The sequence below is a fragment of the Gopherus flavomarginatus genome, chromosome 3 (assembly GCF_025201925.1).
Source record: "Gopherus flavomarginatus isolate rGopFla2 chromosome 3, rGopFla2.mat.asm, whole genome shotgun sequence".
NCBI classification, from domain to species: domain Eukaryota; kingdom Metazoa; phylum Chordata; order Testudines; family Testudinidae; genus Gopherus; species Gopherus flavomarginatus.
The window spans coordinates 36,923,371-36,935,581 of record NC_066619.1 but is presented as its reverse complement, the minus strand read 5'-3'; the positions used below and the strand labels follow the sequence as shown (position 1 = coordinate 36,935,581).

The 12,211-nt window shown below is 42.1% G+C and overlaps 1 protein-coding gene across 3 annotated transcripts in view; it reads right to left on the bottom strand.

The window, feature by feature from the left end:
* GPBP1 (GC-rich promoter binding protein 1) overlaps positions 1-11,895 on the bottom strand; it is a 65,109-nt gene extending 53,214 nt beyond the window's left edge. Inside the window, exons 1-3 of one of the 3 annotated variants that reach the window (XM_050947043.1) lie at positions 11,812-11,895; positions 9,496-10,559; positions 8,629-8,697 (exon numbers count right to left, since the gene is read on the bottom strand). The gene's annotated coding sequence lies outside the window, so the exon portion shown is untranslated. Of the gene's footprint in view, positions 1-8,628; positions 8,698-9,495; positions 10,560-11,723 lie in introns of all 3 variants that reach the window. The other 2 variants (XM_050947042.1, XM_050947044.1) reach the window with 2 other exon arrangements.
* Between the last annotated feature and the right edge of the window lie 316 nt (positions 11,896-12,211).

The window sequence follows — 12,211 nt, the reverse complement described above, 5'->3', positions numbered from 1 at the left end:
ACATATAACTTGATTACTTGAATTTACAAATGAAACTAAGGGCTTGGCTACACTTGAAATGCTGCAGCGGCTACAGCTGTAGCGTTTCAGTGTAGACACTACATAGACGAACGAGAGGCGCTTTCCCATTGGCAGAGGTAATCCATCTCCCCAAGAGGCAGTAGCTAGGTCATTGGAAGAATTCTTCTGTCCACCTAGCACTGTCTGCACCAGGGGTCAGTTTGGCGTAACTATTTCACTGAGGAGTGAGGGTTTTTCACACCCTGAGCAACATAGCTGTGTCAGCCTAACTTTAGTGTAGACCAGGCCTACATTTCACTGTCTTGGGGGGACTCACAGCAGAAGAGAAAAAAATAATAGAGAAATATGATTGTAATAAAAAAATCAATAAGGATGGCCACAGGCAGATGTAATATTTAAGACTACTTAGCTTTTTTTGTTTTAACTGAATAAATTTCAAGTTGATAATTCCCTCTGAAGCTACACTTTAAAGCAGGAGAAGGGAGTTCAAATCTCTGGATGCTCACAGCAGAACAGTTAATAGTAGATACAAAAGTACTGATGTACAGAATGAAGGTTCTAGTAAGAAGCAGAAACTAAAAAGGGAGATGTGTGCACACAAAAAAAATCTTTATTGTGAAGCACTTAGGGCTCTACACACAATATACCTAACAAAAGCAAGGAAATGAAAAGTTAGGTAGTTTAAACAGTATATATCCTCTTCTCATTTACTCAGACTCATATCTTGCTACTAAAATAACTACAGTACACAACAGCCATGCACCCAAACCTTAACTCTGCTCCTTAGACTACCCTCACTTCAAAACCCTTTACCGATCTACCAGCACCTCACACTATCGGTTGTGAATGCTTGGCATAGCTGTCCAGGGATGAAATAGCTTTGGAAAGGGGAGAGAAAGAAGGCTGGAGACCTTTGGGGAGCAGAGCTAAGCTTGCACTACATGGTCTGTGGCATGCGGTAGTAGTGGTAATGCTAAGGTATGTGCCTGAAGGTAAAAGAAAAGAGGTTATGTACTGTTGAACAACTTAACTTTTCATTTTTTTGCTTTTGTGGATTTGATTCAGGCACACAGTACAGGGCATTCCTACCTGTTTCACAAAGATTTCTGTATATTAAATTCTTTGGATTTTTGTTTTTTGAATGTTTAAGTGAGGATTTGGTAATGCAAAAAGATGGGGTAAATGGTGGATGTAAGTGCAACTCCCAATGAAGACTTTCTGAACCAACAGCTGCTATACATTAACCATTATTGCCACGTCTACATTACCAGCATTACAGTGCCATAGTGTAGATTCTTCCTACAGCAACAGAAGGAGTTTTCACGTAACTGTAGGAACTCCTAGCTGCTACCACTCGGAGTTTCATCAACCCAGCTATGTATACCCCTGAGCATCATAGCTATAGCAACCTAACATTTAAGTGTAGACTAGGCCTACATGTCAACAGCTGCACTTAAAAACCTCCTGTTACACAACCACAGGACACCCAGTAAAATTTCTGCAGAAGTTTATCATTAACTGTTTGTACATAAATATTTGCTCATTACATAACTGCCAAAAATGACCAAAAACCATTTAAAAAAATCTACATGTTGCACTAGTTCTATCTTCTAGAACAGGGGTCTCAAACACGTGGCCCATGGGCTGCAGAGTTACATGCTGTGGCCCGCCAAGCTCCCCGCGCACCCCCGTAGTTATTTCCTGTGATCGCCAATCTCCCCTCACTCCCTGCCCCTACTTCTCCCCAGGGTGCTGCATCCCAGCTCCTCTGCCTACCTCCTGGCACTTCCCGCCACCAAACAGCTGTTTGGCAGTGCTTAGCACTTTCCAGGAGGGAGAAGCGGGGAGCCACACACTCAGGGGAGGAGGCAGAGAAGAGGAGTGGCAGGAGCGGGGATTTGGGTAAGGGGTGGGAAGAGGCAGGGCCAGGTTTCATGGAAGGGGTGGAGAGGGAGTAGGGGGGCCTTTTGTACCTTTATATAAAAAGGTGTCAGTGATGCAGCCCTCGGGCCAACGTACTAGTCCTCATGTGGCCCTCGTGGTGATTTGAGTTTGAGATCCCTGTTCTAGAATATGCCTCTCCTCTAATTTTGTGTAGATATATGATCTTTTATCAACTGAAAGAATGGACTGCAAGGAAAATTTTCAGCCAGCCATATTTCAAACCCTTCCCATTAAGTTATGAAAAGAAACCAAACGGCATAAAAATTTCAAAGGGTTTAAAAATGTGATGTTTCACACCAAAAGGCTACCTACTTTTAGAGACAAGCAGGGGTGTGTGTCATATTAGGCCCACTTCAGAAAGCAGACCTAACGATGGAATAGCTACCAGAGCTGTGTGAAACATTTCTGCTGAAATAAATTTTCACGAAAATATGCTGTTTCCTCAAAATGATTCAGCTTTGAGAAGACATTTGGTTCAAAGTTTACATCAGTAAGGTTGAAAAAGACTGACTTTCCTCACCCTCTATAGAGTAGCAGTATTGGCATGGGATGCAGGAGACTCAGGTTCAGGTCTCTGCTTTAATATGATGAGATCAAAGACTTTGTTCTGAATCAAGTAGAGTGGAGACTTGAATCTGGCTCTCTCACATCTCGGGCCAGGGCCCTCACTAGGCTATAGATACATGCCCTATTTCCCAAATCAAAAAGCTCAGGTTTTGATCAGAAAAAACAGGTTTGACAATTCCAGTTGTAAAAAACATTTGAAGTGTTTGGTTTTCAGTCAAAGTGGAATGAAAGTTTTTGCAAAATGGAATTTTCATCCTCCAGTCAGCTGTAGTCATTAGTAGTCATTAGCAGAGTGCCTCCACAATAATGCATTTCTAAATATTTCTAAGAAAAAATGTCCTTTTGTCTTCACCTTGTATTATCTCAACTGAAGTCATTTTAAGTTATGTTGTTTACTCTTTACCATTTATTTAGTTTCAACAGTTAAAACAGACTAGTTAGTTTCACTTTGTAAAATACAGCAGGGAGTAGGTAGATCTACAAAATATTTTTGCTAAAAATTTTAAATTCAGAGTCATTTCTATTGATCTTAAGATTCTGTAAAAACAGGGATTTACCAAAACTAAGTTTTTGGTCCAAATCACCCTGATTTCCCTAGTTGTTTATTTTTGAAGATGGCTATGCCCCACAGAGTTGCTTATACCAACTCCTATCTCATAGGGATAGTGTACATCTTCATCGAATGTAAAGGTGAACCAAAAAGGATTGTTTTTAAGTTGGGTTTGTGCCTTTTTGTTTTCTTTTAATGTAGAAAGAACGTCTGAAAGTATAGGGGGTGGGAGCGTTGTAACAGAATATTACGCATTCAAGTCTGATTTTGAGATTTCACATCTTAACTGAAGGAAAAAAGAGTGGAATCTTTAAACAAATTTATTTCCTCCAATGACTTCCACAGATGTCAAAAGCTTTAAAGCTTTTAACATGGACAAAAAAAAATCCCATCCCCTCTCAATTGCACAGCATTTAGTTCATCTCCAATTGTGATGTCAGTTTCACTATTCTCACCAGCTGCCACGAAGTCTTCCATGATTGATAAGACCTGATTTTTCAATGTAAAAAAAAAAATCAATTTTGGTTTTGGCAGAAAAAAAATAAAATCTTTCAATGCTTCTCTATAAATAACAAATGAGCAACAAAGGGTACAAACTTATTTTCTCTCCCTCCCTTTTCAAGTCACCTTTAGAAAGCCATGAGGACAAATGTCACCTGAGGACCAACAGCAAGAGAAAAATATAGGAGTTTATTGGGAAAGAACTAGTTAAAAAAATGTGGAGGAAAAACTGTTAAGTTATTTATCAGACACTTTCTGACGTGCATGGGTTTTGTTTTTTTTTTAAATGGTAATATGGTTTGGCTCCCTAAATACACTTTGATAACAGACATGTAAACTTTGATGTCTCTCATAACCAACAATGGAAACGTATATGCAGGTGGAATTCCCCCTCTGCTCCAAGTAGAGTGTGCACACAGACACTGTACATATTCTAAACTCACTCACTTCCTGGGATTTGGCAAGTTTATACATAAAACTATAAAATCAGCCTAACCTCTATCAACACTGGCTGCTCTGAGGAAGTTGGGGCTTTTTGGAGTGAGGGAGAAGGGCCTCTTTATCCCTGTCCTTTATACCATTTACCTGAGAGAAACACTTTCACCCCCTCTCATATTCAAACCATGTACATACCAAAGAAGTGCATCAGCTGAACTAAGCCAACTGTTTTTAAAATCTATTTAGTTAAACCAATGCATTTCTCTAGTACAGAGAACGCCTTACTCTGTAGCTAACTGGACATACCTGACCAAACTTCAGGGTCATTTAGCAAAAATACTTCTGCATTTCTACACAGACCTTAAGAACATGACATCAGGATGACTAAACAGAAGAGTCCTGAATCCCTACATATGAATGGCCATACTGGGTCAGACCAAAGGTCTATCTAGTTCAGTATCCTGTCTTCTGACAATGGCCAATGCCAGGTGCCCCAGAGGGAATGAACAGAACAGGTAATCAAGTGATCCTTTCCCTGTCGCTCATTCCCAGCTTCTGGCAAACATCCTGGCTAATAGCCACTGATGGACCTATCCTCCATGAACTTAACTAGTTCTTTTTTGAACCCTATACAACGGCTTAAGAATCTGTCACTGCTACGAAGTTTGTGGGGCACTAGTGTTAAGACTATTACTATCATATTTCACAAACTTTTCTGTATCCTATGGAATTCCATCCATCCATCCACACATTTCCTCATTTCTCCCCTTTTGTATTCTCCTGTTTTCTTGATTTTTGCTGTTTAATCCTTTGCTGCAACATTTTAAGCATACAAAAAGTACTTAAAGAGAAATTGAGAGACACTAGTCAGTTTTGCACCTGCAGCACCTTGCAGATAGAAGCTAATTAAATCCTGATCTACTTCCCTATGCAGGAGGGTCAACACACTTATTGCACTAAATGCTTCAGTTGCTGAATGTCTAGTTTCCAAGGTTCATCTAAGCTGTGTTAAAAATATAATAGCTCCTATTTGTTTACGAACAGTGACAATATAAAGTAATTGAAAAAGGAGTAGAGTATATATTGGATACTGAAGGCAGTAGAGAACTGCCACGAATGCAGCAGTCAGCCTGCATACAACCTCCTCAGTATGGGAAGGCAGCCAACTGTGGAGCTGTCCATGTGTATTATGAAAAAGAAACAAAGGGCCTGTAGCACCATACCAATTCAGGCACCTCACTGTATAACAGTCACTGATGTCACAATGTCAAGACAGACTAACAGCAAAGCATTACTATAAACTACAGTATTTTGTTACAGTATAGTACTGCTGTACCATTTTATAACCTTAGTGCTCAATACAAAGAGGCCTATCGCAACTAATCCTCCTCACAGAAGAGCATTAACTCAGATTACTAAAAATTAAACAAAACAAAAATAGCAAACTCCAGAAGTCCATGAGGGATTTATCTATTGCCAATCTGTTCTATTCATATTTATTTTACATGGAAGAAACTCATTACAGTGACAGATAGTATTGCAAAATCTTAAAAATAGATGAAAATCCAAACAAATCGCGAAGCAGGACATCTGCTCAACCTCCCCATATCACCATATTCACTACATCCCATTATTGTGTTTGCATGTTGCCTCTTTAGGCCATGTCTAACGATAAAAGCTTATATATGTATAGCTTATTTGCATACTGCAAGGGAAATAAGTTGTACCAGTATAAGACTCCTTAACAGCAATACGACTCCATGCCTTAGGGCAGAGGTTCTCAAACTGTGGTCTGTGGACCTTCAGGTGGTCCATGGATAGTTCCCTCTAAGGTGTGCGCCTGCACACAAGAGAATGAAGGGCCACCTACCTAATTAGTTAAGCTGTGCAGGCATGGCTCCACTAATTAGGTGCCTGGATCCTGGAGAAGATGCACATGTAAGATGAGGTGGTGGCCTGGGGGGCGGAGAAGAGGGAATAGAGGGAAGATGGAAGGGGGCCGTGGGGTGAAAAGAAGGAATGGAGTAATTTGGAATGTGCATGGCTGCGGCAGCCAGAGAAAGAGGCAACTTTCCCCAGCTCCAGGGCTGCAGCTGCCAGGGAGAGACGGATCTCCTTCCCAGCGTCATCTCTGTAGCTGCTGTGGCGAGGGAGAGACCCTCCTCCTCCTCCTAACTCCAGCCCTGGGGCTGCTGCAGTTGGGAAGAGAGGAAGAGACCCGTGCCATGGCAGCCCTTGAGCTGGGACTGGGAAAGATAGGGGAGAGAGGACACATCCATTGCATTAGAAAGGTAAGACTAGTGCTATTAAAATACGAGTTTTGTGCTTTTATTTGTAGAACAAAAAAGTGTTTATTATTAAGTTTGTTTTTATATAGCGCTTTTATCCAAAAGCGCTTTACAATAGTTAGCTAATGTACAAACAACATTTGAAAAGATCATTAAGTGGTCTGCCGAGACCCTCAGCAATTTTCAAGTGGTCTGTAGGGAAAAAAAAGTTTGAGAACCACTGCCCTGGGGTTGTACCAGGATAACTATATTGATAAAAATCCTACAGCCCTGACAGTTATACCAGTACTATGAATGTGTTTAAGCCAAATGTTATACCATAAGTTCTTTAGGGCAGGGACCTCATCTTCATACCTATCTGCAAAGTGCTGCAGCCTAGTAAGTGCTATCAAAAATTTTTAAATATCCATATAGAAGAGGTACTGTAGTGGAGCAGCACGGTGGCAGTTTTTTCCTTAGTAGGTCCTACATACCAGTATGAATTTTGGTCAAGGTGCCATGTCCCACAAGAGATACAGTAACAAGTACAGGAGAGCTTCATACTATGTCCAATACATATGCATGCAAAGCAGGATACTTAGCTCTCAAGTGAGATCATCCTGGGATCCTAAGTTAGGGGACAGTAGTGAAAAGAAAAGCTCTCCCACTGTCAGCTACTAGGAAAGTGTAAAGAATGAAGTCAATTTACTAAGAGTGAAGGACACCCTTCTATATACTAGGGTAGAACCATCCAGAGAAAGGGAAATCACTCCACAGAATGAATGTCCCAGGGTTGAAAAGGGCTTGATTTCAATGAGAAAACCTGATCAAGAACAAATTGTAGTAACACTGGAAATCAGTAGCTTGAAAAGCATTAGGGACTTTCCTATTACTATGAGTTTTAAATGGAAGACACTTAGGCCTTGGCTACACTGGCACTTTACAGCGCTGCAACTTTCACGCTCAAGGGTGTGAAAAAACACCCCCCGAGCGCTGCAAGATACAGTGCTGTAAAGCCTCAGTGTAATCAGTGCCGCAGCGCTGGGAGCATGGCTCCCAGCGCTGCAAGCTACACCCGTAGAGGATGTGGAGTACGTGCAGCGCTGGGAGAGCTCTCTCCCAGCGCTGGCGCTCCGACCACACTCACAGCAGTGCTTTGAAATTTCAAGTGCAGCCGTACCCTCTGATACTACACTGGTGGGCAGTACACCTCTACCTCAATATAATGTGGCCTAATATAACATGAATTTGGATACAACACAGTAAAGCAGCACTCCGGGGGGTAGGGCTGTGCACTCCAGCAGATCAAAGAAAGTTTGATATAACGTGGTTTCACCCATAACACAGTAAGATTTTTGGGCTCCCAAGGACAGCATTATATCAGGGTAGAGGTGTAGTATGGAACCTATAGATAGGTAATTTAAGGAAACACCAGCATCACTTATGGATTAATTTTTTTAACCTACTTGAAGCAATATAGTAATGTATCATTAGAATTGAAAGATTTAAGAAAAGAATTTGTGTGTTTTAGTTTGCGTACTTTATAATTTTATAGTACTTTATTTATAGCCCATCTCACAAATTATCCTGTATAATCAATTGTCCCTGGTCACTCAATGAACTCCACTATAAGAGCCATGAGTCAGTGTAGAGCCCAACTAACTTCAATGGGGTTCCTCACAGGCACAGGGATCCGCCCATGCAGAGCTTATTACAGGATCAGACCTTTAATCATTTTCTCACGATTGCATGGATAAAGCAAAGGAGGAAAGAAACACTTGAGAAAAAAAATAGGAGAATTAGTCTAAAAAAAAATCAAACACAAAATTTGGCTATGGGATTTGGGAGTAGGTAGAACACCTGAAACTACCCCAGAACAATGACTATATCCTGGTAACCCTTTAATGATAGTGAACACAGCAGATTTTGATTCAGTAGAAGCCAAATAAGATGGCACTTCAGAATAAAAATTCCTCACTCTATTCAGTATAAAGCTCCTCCAGCACTGAGGAGGAACCTGAACACAGGCCCTATGAAGTAGGTCTATTTAAAACAACATCTTTCATTCCTGGTCAAAATATCAGCATATAGAAAAGCAACTCCAATACAGTCATCTAGGCACAGCTTCACATTCATTTAAACTTGCTTATACACCAGGCTTCCCTTCAAGACACTGCCCCAGATCCAATTTTAGAGCCCTCAAGCTTAAATAGAAAATTATGAAAATATGGTCACTTCAGTAAAGGTGCCACACTACAAATAGTACTTTATTTAAACCTATGTCAACATGATCTTTATGTATAAAATACCAGATTAAAGCTGAATAAAATTACCACTGACTTTTCAACTAGGTTGTTCTGTCCATCTTAATTTCTTCTTGAGGCAGTAGTGGATCTGTTGAAAGCAAACCTGCAGAGAAATTAATTCAAAATATTGCAGTAAATGTATTTACAATTAATAGGAAAACTGTTTCTTGTAATAAAGCTACCCCATGTTTCCAGTGAAAAAGAGCAACAGCAATAAATTTAACAGTAAAGATGTGAAATTGAATTAAGCAGCGTGTTGGTATCTAATGAATCAGAAAAAGCAAGGGAGCTTTCAGGAACTAGACAGAGGGTTAAAATCCATCATATTTCTCTGAATACAACCCAAAAAGGTCAGGCTGCTTAAACAGATGTTTTATCAAAACCTGAGCGTGGACAGGAACTACTGTCTCCACTCTTAATTCTTAACACAAACTGCAGGAAATCAATTTAGCTACATAGTGCAAAATTGTGCAAGATCTTAAGCTTCTATCACTTCAAGTAACCTTATGAAAAGTTTCTAATGCTGCAGTATGTGTATTGAGAATTTAATTTTTTTCCCCCATCTGTATGCTGCTCAATCAACTTAATCAAAGGTATTAAAAACTTCTTGATGTTCAGGATACAATGTAAACAAAAAGACACAGAATACTTAAAAATTAAAGCAAATCCTCAAAGTCACATAGCATTATCTGGAGAAAATCTTATTTCTTCTTGCAACAGTTTCTAATATTTACAAACCTTGCAGTGTTTAGTAACTAGCAAGTGAAAACTGGACTGTGAGCTCATCTGAAGGCTTTCAAAAACAGTTTAACATTTATTGCGTGTGGGTCATTTTTTGTGTCTCTACTGAGGGGATAGTTTATTCAAATGTGTATTGATTCATGCACAGTACAATACTTACAAAATCCAAGACGACTGTACAAGGTGTTAGTTCAGTGTAATTTGTATTTTCCAGTTTGTTTTCCTTGAAATAATAGCCCGAGTCCTTGAAGATATTACATCAGTAGCTATTTGAGAGTTCAACTCTTAGAAATCAGCTACCCATCCTTCTCGTTTACAGCCTTCACAAATCTATTTCCAAAATTTCTCAAGTCTGATTTAAGAAGCTTGTTCTATCTTTTTGCAGCCTCTTCTCTTTACTATTCCATGTACATCTCACTATAAAGAGCATCGGCTCCTGATGAAATAAATATACCTTTTATGACACCAAGAGTAAAACTGAAAAGCCAAATTTCACATCTGAACTGAAGAACATTTCTAAGCTTCAGCTCACAGAGGCATCTGCAAATAATGGCTATCTGGATACCGCCATATTGACTGTTCACAACATTATACAAAAATACTCAAATAAAATATAAAAGAAAAAAGGAAAAGGAAAAACCAAGTTCTATTAGTCTCTTCATTTAGAAAATAGATTTCACTGCAAACGAAAAAGGCTGTCAGAATATTTAAAAAATAAAATAATGGTAAAAATATCTGCCATGAAACTCTTCAGCCGTGTTTAAACAGAACCAAGGATTACATTTAATGCAATCTAAAACCAGTTGACAAAACTAGTTATGCATATGACTCAAATGTATCTTAGCCAGTGCCTGAATTTTTTTAATTGGAAGAAAAAACCTTTAATTTTGACAGCAGAACTATGCTGAGCTTAATAAATTTAACCAATTATCCACTCCACGTGGACAAGTGTCCACAGATGAGGTGTCTCGTACTTTTGAGTAGAGAAATTCAAGACTTCACAAGCTTTCAATGTACTTCTTAGATGTCTTCTGATGGTTTCAGAAGCCTGTTGATGAGGACTTGACTGAATAAATCATAATTCCAGGTCGATATCCAGTTATTTTTTTCCCTCTCTTCAACTGAAACAAAGGCTGCAGGTCAATGTCCACCTTCCTCCCCCTCCACAACAAACTGAAGGGAAAGGCTCTAAATATCCAGGATAGCCTTTATAATCCAAAATGCCTGCAGGAGGGAGGAAAAAAAAAAAAACACCAATCAGTTTTCCCTTCTGAAAGTTTAATTATATACTGTATTTGCCTATAAAACTAATCTCACATCTTTTAAAAAAATGCAGTGTTCCTAAGTGTCAATTTAACCTTAATTCACATGACAGAGAAAAGAGGTACAAGGAAGAAGCAGACATTTCCTAGTGAACACAGCACAATCAATAAATATGCTGTGCACGCTGAACTTTCTTCTTGCCCTAATACAAACAGACGTTTGCTCCCCCTCGTAAGAGAAACCAACCAAGAAGGCACACAGATTTGTCCTTTTCATTAAAAAAAAAAAAAGGAGGTTACACCAAAAGAGGAAGCTGCTGATCTTAGGTTAAAAATGCCAAACGAAAAACAAACAAACCCTCCCGACATTAGAGAGCTACCTGGGAAATCCCTCCAGCCCTCCCACTAGGGAAGAGAAACAAACAGGAGTAGAGCGCACAGGCTGCAGTCGGGATGAGCTCACACACCAACGTGAGAGCTTTGAATTGAATGCGTTTGTTTTTAAGGAAACAGTGGAAGCGTATTTACTGCCGCCACCACCCCACAGAGACACACGCATAGTGGCAAGGAGACACTTTCCCAGAGGGATTCGCCTCGAGGCGTCGCACGCTGGATTTGTCGAGATGTTTAAAATCCTCACGCGGGGTCTATTGCTGCCCCTCAGCCAAGCACTTGCCGGCTCAGCCAGCCCCCCTGCCCCCCCCGGCAAAGCCCCGTGTTCAAACCCAGAGGCCACAAGCGCCGCGGCTGCCCAGGCGTGGGGAGATAGACCACCAACGAGGCGCCCGAAGGGGCGGCAGGAGAGAAGCTTCCCGTGCTAGGAAGCCCCCCGTGGGACCGGCTCCCACTCGGGAGCCCCCCACCAGGCTGCAAGGGGATCAGTCCTGCGCTTGTTACCTCTCAACACAACCCCGCTCCCCGACCCCATACCAGCCCCTCAGCCCCAGCTCCCCCTCCCCGCACGGAGCCGCCAGGCCCGGACCCCTGCCCGCCACCGCATGGAGGCCACTAGCCCCCTCCACAACGGGGATTCCCCTCCACGGAGCTCCCTGCCCCCGCCGCGAGCGGAGCCTAGAGCCGGCCTCCGTCCCCCTCCGCAGCCCCTCGGGCCTGCCCCAGGCCGTACCCGGCTGGCTGGTCCCGGCGGCGGCAGGCAGGGAGCGGAGGGTCCCAGATTTGAAAGCTCCTTTTGCCGCTTCTCCACACACACTCACACAACTCGCCTCGCTCCCAAAATGGCGCCGCTCCGAGCCGCAATGCTCTGCGCCCAAACCTCGCGAGAGCCAGCCGACGCCGCGGAACAGGCCCCAGCAGGCCAGCCACCCGCAAGGCAAATAGGGAGGAGTTTCAAGAGGCGCCAGCCCACGCCGTGGAGGAGTTTCAAGGAACCCCCGCCGTCTGCTCCGCCCCTCCCCCACCGCGCCAGCTAAGCCAGCGGGGAGCCCCCCGTGCTGTGACGTCACCCGGAACAATCCCGAACGTTCTGAGAGCAGCTGAATCGGAATCCCCAGCGCGCGCCGCCTGCCTCTGATCTGTGAGTCTGGAGTCCCCGACCGGGGCTCACCCCCGTGGGGCGCAACAAGGAGAGTTAATTAATCCTAATTAATAGTATCC